The 25,881-nt window shown below is 44.5% G+C and overlaps 1 pseudogene; it reads left to right on the top strand.

Moving 5' to 3' along the window:
- The first annotated feature begins 6,920 nt into the window (after positions 1-6,920).
- LOC137378554 (U6 spliceosomal RNA) lies at positions 6,921-7,017 on the top strand (annotated as a pseudogene).
- Positions 7,018-25,881: the final 18,864 nt, after the last annotated feature.

Here is a 25,881-nt window from a genome sequence, read left to right on the forward strand (position 1 = left end):
CTCAGCTGTTTTCAGCACTCTGAATCTGCCATAAGCCTCCTTTTGTTTCCTTATCCAATTCTCAATATCCCTTGACATCCAGGGTTCCCTGGACTTGTTGGTCCTACCCTTTACCTTTACGGGAACATGTTGGTCCTGAACTCTCACTATTTCCTTTTTGAATGACTCCCACTGGTCTGATGTAGTCTTTCCTCCAAGTAGCTGCTCCCAGTCCACTTTGGCCAGATCCTGTTTTATCATATTGAAATCGGCCTTCCCCCCTTTATTTACGGTCCATCTTTGTCCTTTTCCATAACTACCTTAAATCTCACAGACTTATGATCACTATCCCCAAAATGCTCCCCCATTGACACTTCTACCACTTGTCCAGCTTCATTCCCTAGGATTAGGTCCAGTACTGCCCCTTCTCTTGCAGGACTTTCTACATGCTGGCTCATTGAAGACACATGAACCTAAGAGAGAAAAGTCTCCTACAGTGAACAAGGTTTAATAAGTATACTGGGCCCCAATGAAAAGCAAGACAACTTACAAAAGGACTACAGTGAGCTCGAAGTACAGTAAACAAGAAACTCTTTAGATATTGCTTCAAAGCTCTCTACTTTATTTTTCTTCCATTCTTTTCTGTCCCTATTTGCATGTGTGTATCACGTGTGCATGCTAGTGTGGGTGTGTCATATATCCATAGGTGTTAACCGTATTAGAGTTTAAGTTTTAATAAATTTCACTTTTCTTCTTTAAATCTAAGAAAGCCTGTTTATGCTCATTTCTTTGAATTATAATTGGAAAGCAGTGAACAAGGATTCATCAAGGGTGAACTCAAAACACAGTGTGTTTAAAATTAAATCCTGTTATAATAAGACCAGGTGAAGGCTGAAAGACCCCTAGACACATTGCTCACCTGGTCGTAGAAATAGGAAAATGTCTCATTTGATGAATTGCTTCCATGAGCATTTAGTCCCATCACCCAAACAATTCATGAAACAAATATCATTCATTTGGAAGTGCCCTCAGTTCCATGCTACATCCACGAGGAATAGTCACTGAGATGGGCACAAACACACTCAGTGCTTGGATGGTGGAGAGACACGGAGCCTGAGGATGACTGTTGGATGGTTAAAAGGTAGATGAATCAGGTTTGGTGGTGAGATTGGCAAATATCTAACTATGTTTAACTGGCATAGGATTTGCAAAGAGGAAAACAGTCAAATTAAAACAATTGCAATTCTTAATTGCAGAATATTATTCCAACTTCAGTCATATAGCTTGTTGAAATAATCAGCTTGATCTGAAGTTGAAAGATAATGCCTTTGAAATTGATGGAACAGAAATGCTTAAATATCAGGTGCCATGGCTGAATAAAGCCCAGGGGTAAGTGGCAGAGATTCAAATATCTGCATTATTGCTTAATCCCATACTTAAAAGCAGTCATTCAAAAATCAAAGGTGTGGTTAACAAATTAAATGATGAAACAATATAACTCAAAGTGAAGCAGTCAGTCTATTTTTATTTTAAAGGACTGTTTGATGAGGGCCTCCGGCAGAAAAGGAGTTGGAGTTTCAATAAATCTGATAATCTTCCAGATAAAGAGACAAGAAGACTCTGCTTTCTTCATGTATTACCTGCCAGTTCATAACTGAAATCGAAAAATAATCTGCAATAAAGTCCCTCGGTTGTTGCAGGAAGTTTGCTCCAAATGAGTGCCAATATCAAAACACAACCAGTCAAAGTTTCTCCGCCCCAATGAGAAGGTAAAGGATGGGGTGAATGATTGGAGCCCTTGTACTTGAGACAAGGAGTTTTTGTAAATATGAGCAATTCTAAATAATTAATTGAAGATGAAAGAGGGATGGCCTTGACCCTCCGCTTCCCACCACCACCACCACCTCCCGAGACTCAGTGAGACATTACTGTTGGCACTCTGTAGATTTAGAGGCAGCCAGCTCCCTTGTTCTGAGGTCACTGGTCCCATTCTGTCCAAAGTTGCCGACTCTGAAAGTGACCTTTTCAGGCCACTTCTCCCTGGGGAGAAAAGCCAGATTGGTTACTGTTCCTGGTTACTGTCCACTTTGTTGAGGCACCTTTGTGGACTGTACTGTACTGTACCTGGCTTCGGGACACTCATTACCAACAGTAGCAAATCCCTTATTCACGTTACAAGGAAATACTTTCCATTCACCTTTGCCATCAGCAACTGAAATCAGCTAGCTGCTCTGTCTTGGCTGAAGGAAGCCATTTTGATCTCTCAATCAGCAGCCATCATCTGATCTCTGATTAAAAAAGAAACATAAAATTCTATTTTTTTATTCTTTCATAGGATGTGAGCATCACTAGCAAGGCCAGCATTTGTTGCTGATCCCTAATTGCCCTTGAGAAGGTGGTGGTGAGCTGCCTTCTTGAAACAGACCATGTGGGGTAGGTACACCCACTGTGCTGTTAGGAAGGGAGTTCCAGGATTTTGACCCAGCGACAGTGAAGGAACGGCGATATAGTTCCAAGTCAGGATGGTGTGTGGCTTGGAGGGAAACTTGCAGGTGGTGGTGTTCCCATACATCTGCTGCCCTTGTTCTTCTAGGTGGTAGATGTCATGGGTTTAGAAGGTGCTGTCAAAGGAGCCTTGGTGAGTTGCTGCAGTGCATCTTGTAGATGGTACACACTGCTGCCACTTTGCACCAGTGGTGAGGGAGTGAATGTTTGTAGATGGGGTGCCAATCAATCGGCTGCTTTGTTCTGGATGGGGTTGAGCTTCTTGAATGTTATTGGAACTGCGCTTATCCAGGCAAATGGAGAGTATTACATCACACTCCTGACTTGCGTCTTAGTCGATGGTGGACAGGCTTTGGGGAGTCAGGAGGTGAGATACTCGCCTCAGGATTCTTAGCCCCTGACGTGCTCTTATAGCCACAGTATTTTGTGGCTGGTCCAGTTCAGTTTCTGGCCAATGGTAACCCCCAGGATATAGATGGTGGAAGATCTGGCAATGATAATGCCATGGAATGCGTAAGGCATTTGGCTATCTCTTGTATTTCTATTCATAAGTAAAATGGAACCAGTTGTGGTGTGGACCAGCATGTGGAGCTCACCGGGTGCACAGAACATGGAGGCAAAGGACATCGGGATGAAGGGGGAAGAACTCTGACCAAAGACATGATCACTGGGGTTCATATGGGACTTTTAAAAAATAAAGACAGTACTTTTTTTGTATTCGTTCATAGGACATGGGTGTCACTGTCTCGGCCAGCATTTATTACCCATCCCTAATTGCCTTTGAATTGAGTGGTTTGTTAGGCCATTTCAATGGACATTTAAGAGTCAACCACCTTTCTGTGGATCTGGAGTCACATGCAGACCAGACTAGGTAAGGACGGGAGATTTCCTTCCCTAAAGGGCATCAGTGAACCAGATGGGTCTTTCCAACAATCGACAATAGTTTCATAGTCACCATTAGACTAGCTTTTTAATTCCAGATTTATTAATTGAATTCACATGTCACCACCTGCCATGGTGGGATTTGAACCCATGTCCCCAGAGCATTAGTGTGGGTTTCTGGATTACTAGTCCACACTCACACACACACACACACACACGCGCACACACACGTGTCAGGACATGCCATTAAGGTAGCAACCCCAGACTAAGACAACTTCAGACACTGTCTACAACAACTCTCAGACAATGGCCTCTCAGAAAGGGTGTAAATGCTTTCCTTCTTGCCTTACCAAGATGCAGGTATCACATCCATCGCTGGTATTCACCTAAGTCCCCTCTCCCCCTCGGCTGAGAGCAGGATATGACCACATACTGGTGGTCTTGCACAGCCAGGGTGGAATTGATAAGGCACTGAAACCCAATCAGATGACCCAATTCAAAACATTACCTTATGTGTCAAGGGGCCACAGTCAAAAAGGGATACAAAGTCACAGCTCACAAGGCAGCCGGGAAGTGTGACTTGTCAGTCACAGGAAGCGGTGTGGAAGAATTCGTTCAACAGACCTGACCACCCAGGAACAAGCTCATGTAGAGACGTCTAACTAAGCAACTGGTGTTTTAAGTATGTACTAAAATAAAAGCAAAATACTGTGGATGCTGGAAATCTGAAATAAAAACAAAAAAACAAGCAGGTCTGGCAGCATCTGTGGAGAGAAAAGCAGAGTTAACGTTTCGGGTCAGTGACCCTTCTTTGGAACTAGTATTGTACTATTGTTTAGTGAGTTAATAAAGATTTTACACATAAAGTGGAAATTGTATCCAAAGCTGGTTTTGTGTTATTGATACTCAATACGGGGTCAGGACCTTAAAGGGAAGTGAGATCCCTTGTTTAAGAGTCTAACAAATGTCAAGGGGAGATGGTTAGATTCTCTCTTGTTAGAGATGGTCATTGCCTGGCATTTGTGTGGCACAAAGGTTACTGGCCACATATCAGTTCAAGCCTGAATGTTGTCCATGTCTTGCTGCATATAGGCACGAACTGCTTCAGTATCTGACGAGTCGCGAATGGTGCCGAACGTTGTGCAATTATCAGCAAACACACCCACTTCTGACCTTATGATTGAAGGAAGGTCATTGATGAAGCTGAAGATGGTTGGGGATAGGACACTACCCTGAGGAACTCCTGCAGTGATGTCCTGGGACTGAGATGTTTGGCTTCCACCAACCACAACCATTTTCCTTTTTACTAGGTATGACTCCAACCAGTGGAGAGTTTTCCCCCTGATTCCCATTGACTCCAGTTTTGCTAGGGCTCCTTGATGCCTCACTCTGTCAAAAGCTGCCTTTATGGCAAGAGCAGTCACTCACACCTCACCTCTTGAATTCAGCTCTTTTGTCCATGTTTGGACCAAGGCTGTAATGAGGTCTAGAGCCAGGTGGACCTGGCAGAACCCAAACTATGTGTCAGTGAGCAGGTTATTGCTGAGTAAGTACCACTTGATAGCACTGTTGATGACACCTTCCATCACTTTGCTGATGACTGAGAGTAGACTGATGGGTGGTTATTGGCTAGATTGGAATTGTCCTGAATTTTGTGGACAGGACATACCTGGGCAATTTTCCACATTGTTGGGTAGATGCCAGTGTTGTAGCGTATATTAACACCTTCGCTCGGGACGCGGCTAGTTCTGGAGTATTAGTCTTCAGTACTACTGCCAGGATGTTGTCAGGGCCCATATTCTTTGCTGTATCCAGTGCCTTCAGCCATTTCTTGCTATCAAGTAGAGTGAATCAAATTAGTTCAAGATTGGCATCTGTGATGCTGGGCACCTCAGGAGGAGGCTTGTGGTTTTCCCTCCTATCTTATGAAGACGCCCTGACCCTACTCTTGGAAGATCATCTTTAAAACGCTAACACAGAGAGAGCTCACTACATGCAAAATCAGTTTGCTTCTGAAGTGTAAGCTCTTGTCATAGATCTTACTCTGGAAAATCAGCCCAGATCTCTGTGCTTCTCCAATTCTAGCCTCTTTTGTATCCCCAATTTTCATTGGTGGCCAGGCCTTCGGCTGCCTGGGCCCTAAGCTCTGGAATTCCCTCCCTACCCCTCTCTGCCTCTCGACCTCTGTTTCCTTCTTTAAGACACTCCTTTAAACTTACCTCTTTGACCATGTTTTTGGTTATCTGTCTTAATATCTCCGTAGGTGGCTCGGTATCAAATCTTCTTTGTTTAATATTCTTGGAAAGTGCCTTGGAACATTTTACTACATTAAAGGTGCTATATAAATGAAAGTTGTTGTTGTATGCTTGTGTGAAGAATTTATTGGACGCACCCACTCTGTAGCCCTTCTCCCACTGCTGCACTCAGGCTGCACATCCTTCTGTGGCCTGTAGAGGCCCTAAGGTAAAAGGGGTCATGACTCTGCTTCTCAATGGGTACAGAACCATGACAAAACTGCTGTCAGATGCTCAAAGAATCTATCTCTAAGGTACTGGGATTTTAACAAACAAGGGGCTCGCTACTGATAATAAAGATAGGGACTGATGGAAATTTAGTAACAGAACAGGCGATAAAAAGCATGATGACATGCCCTGTCTCCATGACAGTGTCAGTCAAGGCTTCCTGACAAGCTCAATGTAATAAAAGCAAAATACTGCGGATGCTGGAAATCTGAAACAAAAACAAGAAATGCTGGATTCACTCAGCAGGTCTGGCAGCATCTGTGGAAAGAGAAGCAGAGTTAACGTTTCGGGTCAGTGACCCTTCTTCGGAACAGACAAATATTAGAAAAGTCACAGATTATAAACAAGTGAGGTGGGGGTTGGGCAAGAGATAACAAAGGAGAAGGTGCAGATTGGACCAGGCCACATAGCTGACCAAAAGGTCACGGAGCAAAGGCAAACAATATGTTAATGGTGCGTTGAAAGACAAAGCATTAGTACGGATTAGGTGTGAATATACTGAATATTGAACAGCAGCAAGTGCAAACCTGAAGAAAAACAACCTGAAAAAAACAGTGGGTAAGCAAACTGAACAAACTAAGATGAAATGAAATAAATGCAAAAAAAGATTGTAAAAAATGTAAAAAGGAATGTAAAAAAAAAGAAAGAAAAAATAACTAAAAATGACTAAAAATGAAAGTAAAGTGGGGGGCTGTCATGCTCTGAAATTATTGAACTCAATGTTCAGTCTGGCAGGCTGTAGTGTGCCTAATCGGTAGATGAGATGCTGTTCCTCGAGCTTGCGTTGATGTTCACTGGAACAATGTAATACTGCTTTCCAGTGAGAGGATGATGAAATACAAGGGAGAGGTGCTGGCCCCACTATGGTGCATCTTACATGTTTTGACATATAATGTTGATAAGCAGCAGTAATAATCCAAATTTTAATTGGCATTTATTCATTAAAGTGAAGTTTCTTAAATTACCTTGTTGTGAACTTTGTCCCCAAAGTGTGAAATAGAACAGTGTCAGTATCAAACACTCCCAGGGCAGGTACACCACATATACTAAAATTGGAACGATACAGAGAAGATTAGCATGGCCCCTGCACAAGGATGACATGCAAATTCGTGAGGTGTAAGAAAATAAACACAGGTAGATACAGAGCAAAGCTCCCTCTGCAATGTCCCATCAAACACTCCCAAGGTGTTGGGAGTTGGGTTGGCTGCTGCCTAATTGGGACGCCTGAGTGCTGAATGCATCAGTGAAGTGCAGATGACAGTGCTGTAGTCAGTTTAGTTTAGAGATACAGCACTGAAACAGGCCCTTCGGCCCACCGAGTCTGTGCCGACCATCAACCACCCATTTATACTAATCCTACACTAATTCCGCATTCCTACCACCTCCGAATAGTTCCAGAGATGTAGAGGAAAGGATAGCGAAGATGATTCTCGACAGGGGCGAGAGTAACAGGGTAGTTGTTATGGGGGACTTTAACTTTCCAAATATTGGCTGGAAATACTATAGTTCGAGTACTTTAGATGGGTCAGTTTTTGTCCAGTGTGTGCAAGAGGGTTTTCTGACACAGTATGTAGACAGGCCAACCAGGGGCGATGCCACATTGGATTTGGTACTGGGTAATGAACCCGGCCAGGTGTTAGATTTAGATGTAGGTGAGCACTTTGGCGATAGTAATCAAAATTCGGTTAGGTTTACCTTAGCGATGGGCAGGGACAGGTATATACCGCAGGGCAAGAATTATAGCTGGGGGAAAGGAAATTATGATGCGATTAGGCAAGATTTGGGATGCGTAGGATAGGGAAGGAAACTGCAGGGGATGGGCACAATCGAAATGTGGAGCTTATTCAAGGAGCAGGTACTGTGTGTCCTTGATAAGTATGTACCTGTCAGGCAGGGAGGAAGTTGTCGAGCGAGGGAGCCGTGGTTGACTAAAGAAGTTGAAGCGCTTGTCAAGAGGAAGAAGAAGGCTTATGTTAGGATGAGACGTGAAGACTCAGTTAGGGCGCTTGAGAGTTACAAGCTAGCCAGGAAGGATCTAAAGGGAGAGCTAAGAAGAGCAAGGAGAGGACACGAGAAGTCATTGGCGGATAGGATCAAGGAAAACCCTAAGGCTTTCTATAGGTATATCAGGAATAAAAGAATGACTAGAGTTAGATTAGGGCCAATCAAGGATAGTAGTGGGAAGTTGTGTGTGGAATCGGAGGAGATAGGGGAAGCGTTAAATGAATATTTTTTGTCAGTATTTACAGTAGAGAAAGAAAATGTTGTCGAGGAGAATACTGACATTCAGACTACTAGGCTAGATGGGATTGAGGTTCACAAGGAGGAGGTGTTAGCAATTTTGGAAAGTGTGAAAATAGATAAGTCCCCTGGGCCAGATGGGATTTATCCTAGGATTCTCTGGGAAGCCAGGGAGGAGATTGCAGAGCCTTTGTCCTTGATTTTTATGTCGTCATTGTCGACAGGAATAGTGCCGGAAGACTGGAGGAGAGAAAATGTTGTCCCCTTATTCAAGAAGGGGAGTAGAGACAGCCCTGGTAATTATAGACCTGTGAGCTTTACTTCGGTTGTGGGTAAAATGTTGGAAAAGGTTATGAGACAGGATTTATAATCATCTTGAAAAGAATAGGTTCATTAGCGATAGTCAGCACGGTTTTGTGAAGGGTAGGTCGTGCCTCACAAACCTTATTGAGTTTTTCGAGAAGGTGACCAAACAGGTGGATGAGGTTAAAGCAGTGGATGTGGTGTATATGGATTTCAGTAAGGCGTTTGATAAGGTTCCCCACAGTAGGCTATTGCAGAAAATACGGAAGTATGGGGTTGAAGGTGATTTAGAGCTTTGGATCAGAAATAGGCTAGCTGAAAGAAGACAGAGGGTGGTGGTTGATGGCAAATGTTCATCCTGGAGTTTAGTTACTAGCGGTGTACCGCAAGGATCTGTTTTGGGGCCACTGCTGTTTGTCATTTTTATAAATGACCTGGAAGAGGGTGTAGAAGGGTGGGTTAGTAAATTTGCGAATGACACGAAGGTTGGTGGAGTTGTGGATAGTGCCGAAGGATGTTGTAGGGTACAGAGGGACATAGATAGGCTGCAGAGCTGGGCTGAGAGATGGCAAATGGAGTTTAATGTGGAAAAGTGTGAGGTGATTCACTTTGGAAGGAGTAACAGGAATGAAGAGTATTGGGCTAATGGGAAGATTCTTGGTAGTGTAGATGAACAGAGAGATCTTGGTGTCCAGGTACATAAATCCCTGAAAGTTGCTGCCCAGGTTAATAGGGCTGTTAAGAAGGCATATGGTGTGTTAGCTTTTATTAGTAGGGGGATCGAGTTTCGGAGCCACGAGGTCATGCTGCAGCTGTACAAAACTCTGGTGAGACCGCACCTGGAGTATTGCGTGCAGTTCTGGTCACCGCATTATAGGAAGGATGTGGAAGCTTTGGAAAAGGTGCAGAGGAGATTTACTAGGATGTTGCCTGGTATGGAGGGAAGGTCTTACGAGGAAAGGCTGAGGGACTTGAGGTTGTTTTCGTTGGAGAGAAGGAGGAGGAGAGGTGACTTAATAGAGACATATAAGATAATCAGAGGGATAGATAGGGTGGATAGTGAGAGTCTTTTTCCTCGGATGGTGATGGCAAACACGAGGGGACATAGCTTTAAGTTGAGGGGTGATAGATATAGGACAGATGTTAGAGGTAGTTTCTTTACTCAGAGAGTAGTAGGGGCGTGGAACGCCCTGCCTGCAACAGTAGTAGAATCGCCAACTTTAAGGGCATTTAAGTGGTCATTGGATAAACATATGGATGAAAATGGAATAGTGTAGGTCAGATGGTTTCACAGGTCGGCGCAACATCGAGGGCCGAAGGGCCTGTACTGCGCTGTAATGTTCTAATGTTCTAATTCTAAAATCCCCACCTGTCCCTATATTTCCCTACCACCTACCTATACTAGGGGCAATTTATAATGGCCAATTAACCGATCAACCTGCAAGTCTTTGGCATGTGGGAGGAAACCGGAGCACCCGGAGAAAAACCACGCAGACACAGGGAGAACTGGCAAACTCCATACAGGCAGTACCCAGAATTGAACCCGGGTCGTTGGAGCTGTGAGGCTGCGGTGCTAACCACTGCGCCACTGTGCCGCCCAGTTGTAGGAGTTGCTACTGGACAGACAGCTGAGGAGAGAGCTGCAACATTTTGAACAACTTTTGCTACAGAGGAGGAAATGACTTTTCAATCAGAAGGCTGTGTTTTGAGGTGGGTGTCGAGCACCAGACTTGGATTTAATTTAGACTGTTGGAATGGTCAGGCACAGGAAAGGCTCCACGCAGATGGTATACAATTGGCTGGACATGGGGCATCCCTGACGAACTCCTCTCTCAAAGCAAAGGGGCTCAGTCAAGCACCTGTTAACTTTAACGAGACACTCCCTGATACCAGGGTCAAGGATGTCTCTGAACGGACAGGGGGCATTCTGAAGGGGGAAGGTGAACAGCCAGAGGTTGTGGTACACATCGGTACCAACGACATAGGCAGGAAGAGTAATGAGGTCCTGCAGGGGGAGTTAAGGGAGTAAGGGAGAAAGTTAAAAGACAGGACCTCTAGGGTTGTAATCATGGGATTGCTCCCTGTGCCACATGCCAGTGAGGCTTGAAATAGGAAGATAGTGCAGCTAAACACGTGGCTGAACAGCTGGTGTAGGAGGGAGGGTTTCAGCCATCTGGATCATTGGGATCTCTTCAGAGACAGGTGGGACCTGTACAAGAAGGACGGGTTGCATCTAAACTGGAGGGGCACAAATATCCTGGCTGCGAGGTTTGCCAGCGTCACTCAGGAGGGTTTAAACTAGTGTGGCAGGGGGGTGGGAACCAGAGCAGTAGGACAGCAGGTGAAAAAGATGGGGGGGAACGAGTAAATAAGGCCAGTAAGACTAAGAGGAAGAGCAGGCAGGGAGATGTTGCTGAGCACACCGGGACTGGTGGTCTGAAGTGCATTTGTTTCAATGCGAGAAGTATAACAGGTAAGGCAGATGAACTTAGAGCTTGGATTAGTACTTGGAACTATGATGTTGTTGCTATTACAGAGACTTGGTTGAGGGAAGGACAGGATTGACAGCTAAATGTTCCGGGATTTAGAAGCTTCAGGCGGGATAGAGGGGGATGTAAAAGGGGTGGGGGAGTTGCATTACTTGTTAAGGAGAATATCACAGCTGTACTGCGGGAGGACACCTCAGAGGGGTCATGCAGTGAGGCAATATGGGTGGAGCTCAGGAATAGGAAGGGTGCAGTCACGATGTTGGGGGTTTACTACAGGCCTCCTAACAGCCAGCGGGAGGTAGAGGAGCAGATATGTAGAGAGATTTTGGAAAGATGTAAAGGACTGGAGAATAGCCCATGTTGTTCCTTTGTTTAAGAAGGGTAGCAAGGATAATCCAGGAAATTATAGGCCGGTAAGCCTTACGTCAGTAGGGAAATTATGAGAGAGGATTCTTCGGGACAGGATTTACTCCCATTTGGCAACAAATGAACTTATTAGCAAGAGGCAGCACGATTTTGTGAAGGGGAGGTCGTGTCTCACTAACTTGATTGAGTTTTTTGAGGAAGTGACGAAGATGATTGATGAAGGAAGGGCAGTGGATGTTGTCTATATGGACGTCAGTAAAGCCTTTGACAAGGTCCCTCATGGCAGACTGGTACAAAAGGTGAAGTCACACGGGATCAGAGGTGAGCTGGCAAGATGGAATCAGAACTGGCTCAGTCATAGAAGACAGAGGGTAGCAGTGGAAGGATGCTTTTCTGAATGGAGGGATGTGACTAGTGGTGTTCCGCAGGGATCAGTGCTGGGACCTTTGCTGTTTGCAGTATATATAAATGATTTGGAGGAAAATGTAGCTCGTCTGATTAGTAAGTTTGCGGACGACACAAAGGTTGGTGGAGTTACGGATAGTGATGAGGGTTGTCAGAGGATACAGCAGGATATAGATCGGTTGGAGACTTGGGTGGAGAAATGGCAGATGGAGTTTGATCCGGACAAATGTGAGGCATTTTGGAAGATCTGTTACAGGTGGGAAGTATACAGTAAATGGCAGAACCCTTAGGAGTATTGACAGGCAGAGAGATCTGGGCGTACAGTTCCACAGGTCACTGAAAGTGGCAACGCAGGTGGATAAGATAGTCAAGAAGGCATACGGCATGCTTGCCTTCATCGGTCGGGGCATAGAGTATACAAATTGGCAAGTCATGCTGCAGCTGTACAGAACTTTAGTTTGGCCACACTTAGAATATTGCGTGCAATTCTGGTCGCCACACTACCAGAAGGACGTGGAGGCTTTGAAGAGGGTACAGAGGAGGTTTACCAGGATGTTGCCTGGTCTGGAGGGCATTAGCTATGAGGAGAGGTTGGATAAACTCGGATTATTTTCACTGGAACGACGGAGGTGGAGGGGCGACATGATAGAGGTTTACAAAGTTATGAGCGGCATGGACAGAGTGGATCGTCAGAAGCTTTTTCCCAGGGGGGAAGAGTCAGTTACTAGGGGACATAGGTTTAAGGTGCCAGGGGCAAAGTTTAGAGGGGATGTGCGAGGCAAGTTCTTTACACAGAGGGTGGTACTGCCTGGAACTTGCTGCCGGGGGAGGTGGTGGAAGCAGGTACGATAGCGACGTTTAAGAGGCATCTTGACAAATACATGAATAGGATGGGAATAGAGGGATACAGTCCCCGTAAGTGCAGAAGGTTTTAGTTTAAACAGGGATCAAGATCGGTGCAGGCTTGGAGGGCCGAATGGCCTGTTCCTGGGCTGGACTGTTCTTTTTTCTTTGTTGTTTGTATAACAAAGGCAAAGGTATAGATAGGACAAGGTCACAGAGAATAACCACCAGAAGGCCATGGAGCAAAGGCAAACAATATGTTAATAGTGTGTTGAAAGGCATAGCATTAGTACAGATAGGGTGTTAACGGACTGAAAACTGAACAGCCACAAGTACAAACATGAAAAAAACAGTGGGTAGGCAAACTGAACAAACTAAGATAAAATAAAACAAAATAAAATAAACACAAAAAAATATAAAAAAGAAAAAATAACTAAAAATAATAGTAAAATAGGGGGGCCCGTCATGCTCTGAAATTATTGATCGCAATGTTCAGTCCGGCAGGTTGTAGTGTGCCTAATCAGTAAATGAGACGCTGTGCCTCGAGCTTGCATTGATGTTCACTGGAACACTGCAGAAATCCCAGGACATACATGTGAGCATGAGAGCAGGGGGGAGTGTTGAAATGGCAAGCAAGCGGAAGTTCAAGGTTATGCTTTCGGACTGAGCGGAGGTGTTCCGCAAAGCAGTCACCCAGTCTGCGTTTGGTCTCCCCAATGTAGTTTGTTCAGTTTGCCTACCCACTGTTTTTCTTCACATTTGTACTTGTGGCTGTTCAGTTTTCAGTCCGTTAACACCCTATCTGTACTAATGCTTTGTCTTTCAACACAACATTAACATATTGTTTGCCTTTGCTCCATGACCTTCTGGTCGATTATTCTCTGTGACCTTGTCCTATCTACGCCTTCTCCTTTGTTATCTTTTGCCCCACCCCGGCTTTACTTGCTTATAACCTTTCACATTTTTAATATTTGTTAGTTTTGAAGAAGGGTCACTGACCTGAAACGTTAACTCTGCTTCTCTCTCCACAGATGCTGCCAGACCTGCTGAGTATTTCCAGCATTTCTTGTTTTTAAATAATATATAAAATGGGCCTGGGGTATAAAGGCTTTCTAAAAGAAATGGGTTAGATACTGAGTAAGGACCCTTCCCCAGTTGTTAGCATGGCTCAGTAGTAATACTCTCACCTCTGAGTCAGATGGTGGGCTTTACAAGCCCCATTTAAGGCATGCATAATCGAAACATATAATCGAGGCTGGCTCTCCAATGCAGTTTCGAGGGAGTGTTGCATTGCCGGAAGTGGAGTCTTTTGGATGAGATATTAAACCGAAGCCCTGACTGCCCTCTCAGTTGGATCTAAAAGATCCCATGAAGCTACAACCTAGGACTACTCGCCTGCCAAACAGTATAAGCAGCATGCAATAGGCAGAGCTAAGCAATCCCATAACCAACGGATCAGATCTAAGCTCTGGACAATCAAACAACTAACTGGAGGAGGTGACTCCACAAATATCCCCATCCTCAACGATGGGGGAGCCCAACACATCAGTGCAAGAGATATGGCTGAAGCATTTGCAACAAACTTCAGCCAGAAGTGATGATCCATCTCGGCCTCCTCCTGAAGTCCCCAGCATCACAGGTGTCAGTCTTCAGCCAATTCGATTCACTCTGCATGATATCAAGAAATGATTGAAGACATTGGATGCTGCAAAGGCTATGGGCCCTGACAATATTCCGGCAATAGTACTGTAGACCTGTGCCCTAGAACTTGCTATGCCCCTAGTCAAGTTGCTCCAGTACAGCTATAACACTGGCATCTACCTGGCAATGTGGAAAATTGGCCAGGTATGTCCTGTACATAAAAAGCAGGACAAATCCAACCCGGCCAATTGCCACGCCATCAGTCTACTCTCAATCATCAGTAAAGTGATGGAAGGTGTCGTCGACAGTGCTATCAAGCAGCACCTGCTTAGCAATAACCTGCTCAGTGACGCTTAGTTTGGGTTCTGCCGCAGACACTCAGCTCCTGACCTCATTACAGCCTTGGTTCAAACATGGACAAAAGAGCTGAACTCAAATGGTGAGGTGAGAGTGACTGCCCTTGACATCAAGGCAGCATTTGACCGAGTATGGCATCAAGGAGCCCTAGCAAAACTGGAGTCAATGGGAATCAGGGGGAAAACACCCCGCTGGTTGGAGTCATCCCTAGTGCATAGGAAGATGTGGTTGTGGTTGTTGGAGGTCAATCATCACAGCTCCAGGACATCACTGCAGGAGTTCCTCAGGGTAGTGCCCTAGGCCCAACCATCTGTAAACTTTTCAGGACTGAGATGAGGAGAAATCTCTTCACCCAAAGAGTGATGAGCCTGTGGAATACTCTACCACAGAAAGCAGTTGAGGCCAAAACATTGTATGTTTGCAAGAAGGAGTTAGATATCACTCTTGGGTCTAAAGGGATCAAAGGGTATGGGGCGAAAGCGGGAGCAGGTTACTGAGTTGGATGATCAGCCATGATCATAATGAATGGCAGAGCAGGTTCGAAGAGACGAACGGCCTACTCCTGCTCCTATTTTCTATTTTTTTTACGTTAGATGCATGGGAACACCACCACCTGCAAGTTCCCCTCAAAGTCACACACCATCCTGACTTGGAACTATATCACCGTTCCTTCACTGTCACTGGGTGAAATTCCTGGAACTCCCTTCCTAACAGCACTGTGGGTATACTTGTTCCACATGGACTGCAGCAGTTCAAGAAGGCAGCTCACCACCACCTTCTCAAGAGCAACTAGGGATGGGCAATAAATGCTGGCCTAGCCAACGATGCCCGCATCCCATGAATGAATAAAAAAAAAGGGAGTGCGCCCCAATGCCCTGGTCAACATTTTGAAGTGACACACAAAATCAGCAGCAACAGATGATATGGCTATTTATTTGACTATCTTTCTGGGATCTGGCTGTGTGCAAATTGGCTGCTGCGTTTCTCTACATTCCAGCAGTGACGATGTTTCTCAAGTATTTCATTGGCTGTGACGTTCTTTGGGGCTTGCTAAGGATGTGAAAGGCACGATACAAATGCAAGGCCTTTCAGGAGAAATTGCAATAAATTTCAATGAGAGGATGACATAATATGACAGAATTCTTGACTTTAGAAAAATGCAGAATCATTGCATTGAAAGGATATATTAAATAATTAAGCTGATTCTTCACTGGGTGAGGCTGCATTATTCTACATTTAGCTCACTCCCAGCCCAATCCTCCCATCTCTCTCACAATCAGGCAGAGTAGCACAGACAAACCTTTAACCTGTTGTGTCACTCACGATCTTGCACATTACCTGTCACAGGGAGGACGGCACAACAGCAGATCACTGATCTCACAGGCTTTTAAACACTAACTCAGTCATGTTTTACTTGTAATTAATTCTGAAAAAATAAACAAATTCTAGTTTGCCTATTGATCTGTTACATTTCCAATGCACTTTCAGTGTCAGTGTCTCTCTCTCTAACAATGCCCGTACATGTCTGAAATTCCCGTAAACTAAACTGGTTTGTGAATGGGAAAGGGCGTGGGGCTGAGATTAGAATACTCTTATTTTGCCCTTAACAAAACTGCATTGTACTGTAATAATAGGGGAACTTGCTTCAAAAGGGAAAAAAAACTACTGGTGCAAACTTGGGATTTTGGAGGCACAATGAATATGGTTCTGGGTTCCCATTTTGTCGCGAGGCAGTTCACAGAAGTCTGGTCAGACAAAGCCAATGACAATGACACAGACAATGAACCAAAGAGATGGGGTGACCAAAAGCTTAGTAAAAGAGGTGGGTTTAAGGAGGGTCTTAAAAGGAGGGAAAAGAGGTGGGGAAAGAGGCAGCAGTAAACTGGGGTCTGACACACAATCCTTTCACCCTTAGCTTCTGGCTTCCAGTTCAGCCAATTCTGATGGAGAGATGGTCTTTTCTTTCCAATGGCTGCCACCTTCCTACAATAAAATAGCTCCAGGAGAGCATCCAGCTGCTTCTTGGTGGGAATGGACTCCAGAATTCCGGGATAGTGCAGCTGGCTTCTTACTTTGTGTCTGTGCCATATTATAAGTGAAGGGAGAATGAGGAAATTGTTCTGCTAAATTTCTTCTCCTTAAATAATAGGTAGTTGCAACTTTTCGACTTATCCATTGTTGAAAACCCAATTTTCATCCTCGTGGATATTGATTGTACAGCTGTGGATGAGAAATTCTGCTAATGTTGATGCGTGGGCGGCCCTTCTGCTTGGAGTGATGCAGCTTCTTTGGTTTGAGGCTAACCTTGCTGCACACCCGGGAGTGGTCGATGTCGCAGTCCGCACTGTGGAAGCTGCGTGTGATTTGAACACTGTTTAAAGAGGCTCGCCTTGTGACGATGAGGTCCAGCTGGTGCCAACGACATGATCTTGGGTGCCTCCAAGAAACCCGGTGACAGGGTTTAGTGTGAAAGAACAAGTTGGTGATGCAGAGGTTATGATAGGTACACAACTCAAGCAGTCTCTGTCCATTCTCATTCATCCTTCCAATGCCAAAGCGCCCAAGGCAGGAGGGCCATGAGTCATGGTCGGCCCCAACCCTGGCATTAAAGTCCCCCAGCAGGAATAGGTGTTCGGTGTTGGGGATGCTACTAATGATATTATGGAGTTCCTCGTAGAACTGGTCTTTAGCTTCAGGTGGGGAGCAGAGTGTTGGAGCATAGATGCTGAGTAGGTGTACGAGACCATTGACATGCTGTTCTCCCTTCGCCAGCGACAGGAGAAATGCCGTGAACAACAGATGCCCCTCTACGTTGCTTTCATTGATCTCACCAAAGCCTTTGACCTCGTCAGCAGACGTGGTCTCTTCAGACTACTAGAAAAGATTGGATGCCCACCAAAGCTACGAAGTATCATCACCTCATTCCGTGACAATATGAAAGGCACAATTCAGCATCGCGGCATCTCATCAGACCCCTTTCCAATCCTGAGTGGCGTGAAACAGGGCTGTGTTCTCTCACCCACACTTTTTGGGATTTTCTTCTCCCTGTTGCTCTCACATGCATTCAAGTCTTCAGAAGAAAGAATTTTCCTCCACACAAGATCAGGTGGCAGGTTGTTCAACCTTGCCCATCAAAAAGCCAAGACCAAAGTACGGAAAGTCCTCACCAGGGAACTCCTCTTTGTTGACGATGCTGCATTAAAATCTCACACTGAAGAGTGTCTGCAGAGACTCATCGACAGGTTTGCGGCTGCCTACAATGAATTTGGCTGAACCATCAGCCTCAAGAAAACGAACATCATGGGACAGGACGTCAGAAATGCCCCATCTATCAATATCGGCGATCACACTCTGGAAGTGGTTCAAGAGTTCACCTAGGCTCAACTATCACCAGTAACCTGTCTCTCGATGCAGAATTCAACAAGCGCATGGGAAAGGCTTCCTCTGCTATGTCCAGACTGGCCAAGAGAGTGTGGGAAAATGATGCACTGACACAGAACACAAAAGTCCGAGTGTATCAAGCCTGTGTCCTTAGTACCTTGCTCTATGGCAGCGAGGCCTGGACAACGTACATCAGCCAAGAGCGATGTCTCAATTCATTCCATCTTCGCTGCCTCCGGAAAATACTTGGCATCAGGTGGCAGGACCATATCTCCAACACAGAAGTCCTCGAGGCAGCCAACATCCCCAGCATATACACCCTACTAAGCCAGCGGCGCATGAGATGGCTTGGCCATGTGAGCCGCATGGAAGATGGCAGGATCCCCAAGGACACATTGTACTGTGAGCTCATCACTGGTATCAGACCCACCGGCTGTCCTTGTCTCCGCTTTAAAGACGTCTGCAAATGCGACATGAAGTCCTGTGACATTGATCACAAGTCGTGGGAATCAGTTGCCAGTGATCGCCAGAGCTGGCGGACAGCATTAAACCCGATGCTAAAGAGGGGCGAGTCGAAGAGACTTAGCAGTTGGCAGGAAAAAAGACAGAAGCGCAAGGGGAAAGCCAACTGTGTAACAGCCCCGACAACCAATTTTATCTGCAGCACCTGTGGAAGAGTCTGTCACTCTAGAATTGGCCTTTATAGCCACTCCAGGCGCTGCTTCACAAACCACTGACCACCTCCAGGCGCTTACCCATTGTCTCTCGAGACAAGGAGGCCAAAGAAGGATATTGATCAGAATCGGCGGCAGATTTGCGTTGTTAGTTTCATGCCCCAGGCTGCAAGTTGAAATTCTACCCCTCAAAATTCTCCAAAATGTACACTTTATTTTTTATTGAAATGACTGTCTGTGTATCATAACAGAAATCATTTGTCAAATGTTACGAAAGTGCCTCTGTGTTTCGTTAAATATATTTTTTGAGGATTCGTTTTTGAAAGCATGAGGAAATGTTAAACTTTGGGGTTTTCAAAGGGTGTCATGTAAAGGCCACTTGACTTTGAAAAGCAGTCCCTGGAAATGTCTTTTAAAAGAGGTATTGTGAGGTAAACAAGCCTTTCCGGGAAATCACCTGACTTCCAGCTTAATAAACAAAAAAGAACATTGGACACCTGGAGAAGCTGTTGACAAAGAAGTGTTCGATCAAAATTGATGGCGATTAAAAGGGTGGCCTCCTGTTGTCCGTTTTGCTTTTGAATTGCTTTGAGTTGGCGTTGGATTGTGTAAAAAGGGAGAGGACTTCCAAGGAGAGAAGAGAATTCCCAAGGAAGGAGAGAAGCCCACAACCCAGCTCAGCTTTCCAGCACCTCTCTAAAAGACCCTGAGAAGTCCACTGTATTAACTCATCTTGTCGCCTGTCTTTGAAGAAAAGCCTGCTAAATTAATTCTCAACACAGCCTGAAAAAAGTTGTTTTAAAAAATCCCAGTGACCCATCTATGTGTACTCAAAGGCCAGACTGTATGCTAGTTTTGGAACACAACATATCTCATCTACTATTTCTTCAATAATGAGCAAGTGTTCAACCCAAGTGGTTTTTTGTCTGTATTAGAGCTCTAAAAACAAAAATCCCTTTACTTTTCCAGTTAACTGGTGTTATGTGTGTGTAAGTTTGAGGGGCTAAGGTAAAAAGCTTTACTTTATTACTGGTTAAGACTTGTTTTATAATAAACTGATAATTTTGTTGTTTATTAAAGAAACCTGGTTAGTGTGTTTCATTCTGGAATAAATAGAGTTTATGATTAACCATAAATATATGTTGTGACCTGTGAAGAAGTGGAACTAGAATGAATAGTGCACTCCTCCCTCCTTGCCCAAAATCTCCCCTCCCTCTTAGCCTGCAGGCAAATGCGTGGAAAGCAGGGTATACTTTGCATTACAACATTGGCACAGTTTCTGACTAAATTATTTATGAAACCCTCCAGGCACACTGGAGGTACTTCTGTTTATTACAATTAGATACCAAAAGATGCAAAGCTTAAGGTTCAATTACACAATACCATTTGCTTCCGTTAACACACCTTAACTCCAAAAGTGCTCTGATGACTCATTTCATCACAAGCTTTACACTAATCTGAGAGTTAGGGAATAGTTAGTCACATTTGACATCAAATAAATATTCTCTCAATTACTCCCTTCCACAGTGTTACATCTGATATCAAATAAATATTTCATCCAGTTAAGGAAACAAAGAAAATAGAGTTTAACAGCATGACCAGATCTTTGAGGAAATTTAACTCAATTTCTGAACTCGCTGCTTGATTACTAGAGGCTGTATGATTACCAATTGTAGATATAAGAACATCGGAATCATAAGATGACAAAAGATCAAAGTCCATCTAATTCGCCTTTGACCATACTGGTAGTTACATGATACAATGACAATGAAATTATTCACTATTATCACAATCAATCTCTATCAATTAGTCTTTAATAGAAACGGACATGAGGTGAGGAAAACCCCAATGGTGGAGAGCTTTGGAAACCATCAGAACAATCCTCCCAAGCATTCTACACTCACAACAAGTCATGCCTCAAATTATTTATATACTGTACCCTGAAAATTTCTGAAAGAAATTCATCTAATAATATTTGAATGAATCGATACAAACCATTTCCACATCTCCTTGGGGATTCTGTTCCTTAGATTGACCACTCCCTCACTGAAATAATGTTTCCGCAGTTTACTTTTGAATTTACCTTCCTTGAAATACAAGCCATGCCCTCTGGTTCTGGACAAAGTGAAACAGCTTGTCATGGCCAACATTATCTTGTCCCTTTAGAATCTTATAAACAGCAATTGTATCACCTCTCAACTTTCTGTTTTCCAGTGAGAACATGCCGAAATTACATAATTGCTCCTCATGATCCAATCCCTCCATCCCCACAATCATTGTGGTTGCACTCTTCTCTATTCTTTCAATGCTGTAGACATATGGCCATAAAATTAAACAACATGAGCATAATAAGATTGGCTTGGGAAAAGCTGACTCACATCTCCAATCCCTTTCCTTCCACGGATTCATTTGCCATTAAATCAGATGTTCCTCAGATTCTGTCTTCTCTACCGCTCTGTTCCTTTTTCATATCAGCAGCCTCCTCTACTTGTCATCCAACCTGACCAACTCTGTTGCTATTGACGACATCTCACTTCCTTCAGACCAGGCCTTTACCCTCTGGCCATCTCACAATGTCAGTGGAAGGAACCCTGCCTCAATTAGAGCAGTGGAAATCTTTGGTGCTTTCAATTTTCAGAAAGATGGGAGCAGATTTTCAATTTGCTGTCTGAGTACAAGAATTTTGCTATGGATTGCACATCGTCCTCAATTCCATTCGATTTTCATTTTGAATGAAATCGTTGGCGAGTAAAATTGTGAGGTTTCAGCAATGGGAGGGTAATCTGCATTGTGCAGTTTACACCCAGTAGACAAATTAAAATCTAATCCATGGTTCTTTCATATGTCTACCCCACAGCTCCTACTTCTCACCTTTAATGGTTCCATCCTCAGTTACTCTTCATCTCTTGACATTTTTAATCTCATTATCTACCCGGGGCGGCACAGTGGCGCAGTGGTTAGCACCGCAGCCTCACAGCTCCAGTGACCCAGGTTCAATTCTGGGTACTGCCTGTGTGGAGTTTGCAAGTTCTCCCTGTGTCTGCGTGGGTTTCCTCCGGGTGCTCCAGTTTCCTCCCACAGCCAAAGACTTGCAGGTTGATAGGTAAATTGTCCATTGTAAATTTCCCCTAGCATAGGTAGGAGAATTGAGGGAAGGTGGGGATGTGGTAGTGGATATGGAATTAATGTAGGATTAGTATAAATGGGTGGTTGATGGTCGGCACAGACCCGAAGGGCCGAAGGGCCTGTTTCAGTGCTGTATCACTCTATGACTCTATAGATTGCAGATTGAAATATGCATGAAATAGGAACAGAAGTAGACCATATGTGCCGAAGGATGTTGTAGGTTACAGAGGGACATAGATAGGCTGCAGAGCTGGGCTGAGAGATGGCAAATGGAGTTTAATGCGGAAAAGTGTGAGGTGATTCACTTCGGAAGGAGTAACAGGATTGCAGAATACTGGGCTAATGGGAAGATTCTTGGTAGTGTAGATGAGCAGAGAGATCTTGATGTCCAGGTACATAAATCCCTGAAAGTTGCCACCCAGGTTAATAGAGCTGTTAAGAAGGCATATGGTGTGTTAGCTTTTATTAGTAGGGGGATCGAGTTTAGGAGCCACGAGGTCATGCTGCAGCTGTACAGAACTCTGGTGCGGCCGCACCTGGAGTATTGCGTGCAGTTCTGGTCACCGCATTATAGGAAGGATGTGGAAGCTTTGGAAAAGGTGCAGAGGAGATTTACTAGGATGTTGCCTGGTATGGAGGGAAGGTCTTACGAGGAAAGGCTGAGGGACTTGAGGTTGTTTTCGTTAGAGAGAAGGAGGAGAAGAGGTGACTTAATGGAGACATATAAGATAATCAGAGGGCTGGACAGGGTGGATAGTGAGAGCCTTTTTCCTGGTGATGGCAAACACGAGGGGACATAGCTTTAAGTTGAGGGGTGATAGATATAGGACAGATGTCAGAGGTAGTTTCTTTACACAGAGAGTAGTAGGGGCGTGGAACGCCCTGCCTGCAACAGTAGTAGACTCGCCAACTTTAAGGGCATTTAAGTGGTCATTGGATAGACATATGGATGAAAATGGAATAGTGTAGGTCAGATGGTTTCACAGGTCGGCGCAACATCGAGGGCTGAAGGGCCTGTACTGCGCTGTAATGTTCTATGTTCTATGTTCTATATGGCCCATTGAGCCTCCTCTGCAAATTCACCAGGATACTGCAATGGGATAAATGATCAAATAACCTGGGATAAATATTGGGCAGGACACTGGGAAAGACACCCTATCTCTTCTTCAAGTTGTGTCAGGGAATATTTTACATCCATGTGAGAGGCTTGGAGGGGTGGGGGAGTGGGGGTGTAGTGGGAGGGCCTCGGTTTAAACTCCAGTGCTGGATTTTTGCTAGTAGTTAATGAATAACTTGATCTGTGCTGGCTCTTCATTCCTAGTTACTGAAAAATCTGGTTTGCACTAGACCCCAAATTGTTCCATTACAGTCCTCAGCTTTTCAAGTGTAAAAATTCAGGAGGATACTTTAGTTATGAATAACTTGATAATGAACGGATTGGATTAATGTTACTCAAGAGAGCAGCGGATTATATAAAGGGATATCACATGTGTGAGTGCTGGAAGGCACACAGTGAAACACAACACCCACAATGTCAAAGAAAACCTCCAGCACAACCCTTCCTACTTGGAAACTGAAAAGGCTATCACTTGAGTGACTTCATATTTTGTTACATGAATTCAGATTAATCATGATCACATCAAACTGAATTTTTTTACAAGCAGGAAAATGCCAAAGGGCTCAACAGATCTATTCTAAACCCCTGACACACAATATGTCCAACTAGTGTCTTTTGCTGGCAATTTATTGTACACCTTTATTACCAATCGCTAGTAAAAGTAGAAGAGATTGGTGCAATGGTTAGCACTGCAGCCTCACAGCTCCAGCAACCTGGGTTCAATTCGGGGTACTGCCTGTGTGGAGTTTGCAAGTTCCCCCTGTGACTACATCGGTTTCCTCCTAAAGACCTGTGGGTTAATAGGTAAATTGGACATAGTAAAAAAACAAATTGCTCCTAGCATAGAATAATTGAGGTAAGGTGGGGATGTGATAGGAAAAATGGGATTAATGTAGGATTAGTATAAATGGGTGGTTCATTGGGTCGGCTTAGAATTAGTGGGCCGAAGGAATAAAAACACGAAATGCTGGAACCACTCAGCAGGTCTGGCAGCATCTGTGGAAAGAGAAGCAGAGTTAACGTTTCGGATCAGTGACCCTTCTTCGGAACCTTCTTATCCACAGATGCTGCCAGACCTGCTGAGTGGTTCCAGCATTTCGTGTTTTTATTTCAGATTTCCAGCATCCGCAGTATTTTGCTTTTATTTTAGTGGGCCGAAGGGCCTGTTTCGGTGCTGTATCACTCCATGACTAAGTTCTGCCCAACTTCCAACTCAATTCATTGCTCCCAACTGTATTCCTCTGTGTCTCAATCATATCAATCAGAACAGTGTGCCACTATCAGCTTTGTCGCTTCACTGAATAGATATGAAATTTCAATTCAATAAGCAGGATTTCTTTCACAAGGAATACAAGCTGAATTTCTGTGAATATTTCCTCCGAACTTCAATTCTTTCCATCTGAATAGGCCCTTGCTGAAGCATCAAAAACCCTCAACACAATAATGCAGACCTGCCCCCTCTGTAACAATCATCTAGGACAAAGCTACAAATACACGGATCATCACCGTACACAGAGCCCCAGATACACTAAGCTTCACAGAACACAAAGCTCTAGATACACTGACCATGACTGCACACAGAGGCCCACATACATTGACCATCACTATATACAGAGCTCCATATACAGAACAACACTGCACACAGAGCCCCAGATACACTGACCAACAGTGTACACAGAACCCAAGATACGCTGAGCATCATTGTACACAGAGACACAGATAGACTGAACATTACTGTATACAGAGCACCAAATACACTGACTATCACTGCACACAGATGCGCAGATACACTGACCATCAATGTACTCAGAGACCCAGATACACTGACCATCAGTGCACACATAATAAACAAAGGTGTACAATTAAAATGGAAAAAAGCATTTTCTTTAAGGCCTGTACGATTTTTCCCACAAATTGCTCACAACAGCATCCAAATTAATGTTTTATTCCTGACAATTCTGGAAGGTTGAAATCCCAACTGGAAGTTGACATTGGGTGTGAACACTCGGGTCTGCCTTTGAATACCGTCTTTGGTAGAGCAAGACGGCTAACGCTCAAGGTATAGGCTCACAGGTGAAGGATGAGTGAGGTTAGGCACCAAGGGGCAACTAGCAGCTTGTAACTATACCACACTGTGTGACTCACACTTTGAAGACACTTTGAAAATGGTGGGAGGGTGGGGGTGGAAATTAGACAGTGCAGAATATTTAAATGAGTTTGCAAACTGTTTCAGTTTTGCTGATAGTATCAATCCTAATCAATTTCCTGAAGTTGACATATTCTGCTCTTTCCCCATGTCGACTGGACCCCAAAGGAGCTCCTTTCCTCCTTGCAGCTGTTGCCTATTTCCTTTGCCCTTTCTTCATCTGACAATTGCGACTGTATGAATAACAAATAGCACAAAATTTCAAATCTGAAATGGAACTGACGTATGCTTGTGCGTGGAACAACCATTGGCTGATTTAAATTATCGCGGGAGACTTGAACTGAATGGTTTACAGTTGCCGGTGGTGATGTATAGCAGTGAGAGGATTCAGGGAGTAAGGGATGGAAGTAGAACAGCAACTGCCACAATGAGCCTGGGGGGAGGGGGGAAAACGACAACCCATTGCAGCATGGTGGGACAAATATACAGCAGGGCCTGGTGAGAGGAGAGCAGAGAGCTCAAGCCCAGAGATCTGTGCTCAGCGACCACCACCCCTCTCCCTTCTCAGTAAACGGCGGCCTTTGTTCAGCTGCAGCAGTCCCCATCATTGCATAGACATCTGGGAGGGTCAAACCAGTCTGAGTGGCGGCCAGAGCCGCCAGTTTGCTGAGCTGCATCCCACCTTCACACAACGGTGTATTTTTCTTGAAATCCGAGTCTTTTTAAACCCTAAAATTAAAACAGAAAGTGCTGGAAATACTCAGTAGGTCAGGCAGCATCTGTGGACAGAGGAGCAGAGTTAACGTTTCAGGTCTGTGACCTTTCATCAGACCTGGCAAAGGTTAGAAAAGAATTAGGTTTGAAGCAAGTGAAGTGGAGGGGGTTTTGCTGGGAAAGAGAACAA

The sequence above is a fragment of the Heterodontus francisci genome, chromosome 16, assembly GCF_036365525.1.
Source record: "Heterodontus francisci isolate sHetFra1 chromosome 16, sHetFra1.hap1, whole genome shotgun sequence".
In the NCBI taxonomy this organism is placed as follows: domain Eukaryota; kingdom Metazoa; phylum Chordata; class Chondrichthyes; order Heterodontiformes; family Heterodontidae; genus Heterodontus; species Heterodontus francisci.